Source organism: Equus caballus, chromosome 15 (assembly GCF_041296265.1).
Source record: "Equus caballus isolate H_3958 breed thoroughbred chromosome 15, TB-T2T, whole genome shotgun sequence".
NCBI classification, from domain to species: domain Eukaryota; kingdom Metazoa; phylum Chordata; class Mammalia; order Perissodactyla; family Equidae; genus Equus; species Equus caballus.
In genome coordinates, this window is record NC_091698.1 from 92,599,566 (window position 1) to 92,601,663 (window position 2,098).

Genomic DNA, 2,098 nt, shown 5'->3' on the forward strand with positions numbered 1-2,098 from the left:
ATTCAAACTTGGATAATTATACCGTACAATAAAAGGCAGACAAATATAGTGGGAAGATTATTAGTTTTAGAGTTAAGTGATGTCAGTTCAAGTCCAGGTTCTGCCATTTAACTGTGCATTTTGGGCAAGCCACAACCTCTCTGAACCTTAGCTTCCTTATGCATAAAATGGAATAATAATCTTGATGTTATCTATTCTCAAGGATTTTTGAGAGAATTACATGAGACAATAAAATGTAAAAAGTACTTTGCAAGTTATAAAGTGCTCTACACATTTGCATGTGTGACTAACAAAGGGCGGGGCTAGGTTAGGTGGACCAGGCACTCCCGCTCCGTGCCCCTGGGGCCTGACTTGCACCATCAAGCGTCCACCCAGTGCCACTGGCGGGGTGAGCCTGGGCTGGTGTTGCTGACTCCACAGTCTGTTCAGCTGCAGGGCTCATGGCCTGGGATGACGACTCAGGGCGCAGCTGAAGCATTTTCAAATGCACATCCATCTCCAAATGCAATCTGAACTGGCCACCTAATTCTTTTATCTCTCTGTTTGGAGCATGCTAGGAATGGTAATTATGAAATTTTAAAAGATTCATTGGCACTATTAAAATAAAATTCATCTTCAGAACAAAGAAGACTTGCTCGCTTTGGCATACAAATAAAACCTGCACAAAAGCCTGGGATGACTTCCATTTTCCTCCTTGGCAGAGTTTCTGCCCTGTAGAAATAAAAGTAATTCTGAGAGGTGGCATGCTTTGCAACTTTATCCTTCTTTATTGGAAACAGCCTGAGTACTGTGGAGGGAATATACAGGGGAAATGCTATGTTGAGAATTAGTAGTGCTTGTCAAAACAATAACAATCATTTGCTCAATGTCTGCCATGTACTAGGTGCTTTTTCTGTTACGTCATTGAATGTGGACAATAATTCTGTGAAAAGTATTGCCATCCATGCAAAAGAAGGCTGGGTATGGAGAGATGAATTCATTTATTCAAGGAAACACAGAGCTGAGACGGAATTCATACACCGGTGTGACTCCAAGCCTCTGCTCTTTTCAAAACACAAATAGAAGCTTCTCTCATAAAGATAGGAGGGGATTCCCCACCTGGTGCCAGGGATACGAGTCCTAAAGTTTCAGAAAGAGAGGAAGCTGGGTTTGTTCTGAGGCTTCCTGCATAGACCAATCTTGTAAGAACTGGCGAATGAGGCTTCTTTTGAAATGACTTCTGTGCACAGGAAGACATTATAGAGCTTAAGTGGGAACAATGAAAGGATGCTCTGATTTCTAGAACAGAGATAAAGTGCCTGCACTGATGGAAGGGCACCCCGTCATTTTTACCCATAAGCATGGGCAGAGCCAGGCCTCACCAAGGTGGCAGAGTTGGCCAAGCTGGTCTCCCTCAGCTGGGTAGTGTGCTTTGAAAAAGAGCTCAAGACTTGGGGTCAGACAGATTCAAACCCCCAGCTCCACTATTTATTACACTTGGGACCTTCAGAAAAGCACGTAACCTCTCTGAGCCTTAACAGGCTTACTGGGGTGATCAAATGACACATCAGCCTCAACATGGTATCGAGCTCATGTGGGTACTCAGAGAAGGAGGCCCCATGCCAATGCACCCACCATGAAAGGAGGGACACCGTGACTGCGTTGGGCCCACGCTGCCCCTGCATTGACGCCAGGAAGCCGGCAGCAGAGTGAACACAAATTTAGGGAAGTCGCATGATCAAAACATTCCCCACACACCCATTAATTCACCCCCTCTCCACAGGATCAAGGATTTACTATTTTAGTGAGATATCGCTGAAGCTCAAAGCCAAGCTCTGGCAAAATGATTCAGAATAGCAAATAAAAAGCAGCTAATCCCTATTTTACTAGAAAACATAAATTAGAAATGATAAAAATGTTAGGAGACACCCAAGTCATCTTAAGGACTCTGATTCATTTGTCAACTTTACAATCTTTTAAAAGAGGACCACATTTGTGAGCAAGTTGTCCAGGAGAGAGAACTGATTCCCCATCTTACGCATTTCGTAGCTTTTCTATTTGTAGGACTGAAAACGCCACAGAAAGAGAGGGTTGCATATTGTCTTCATAGTTCAAGGCA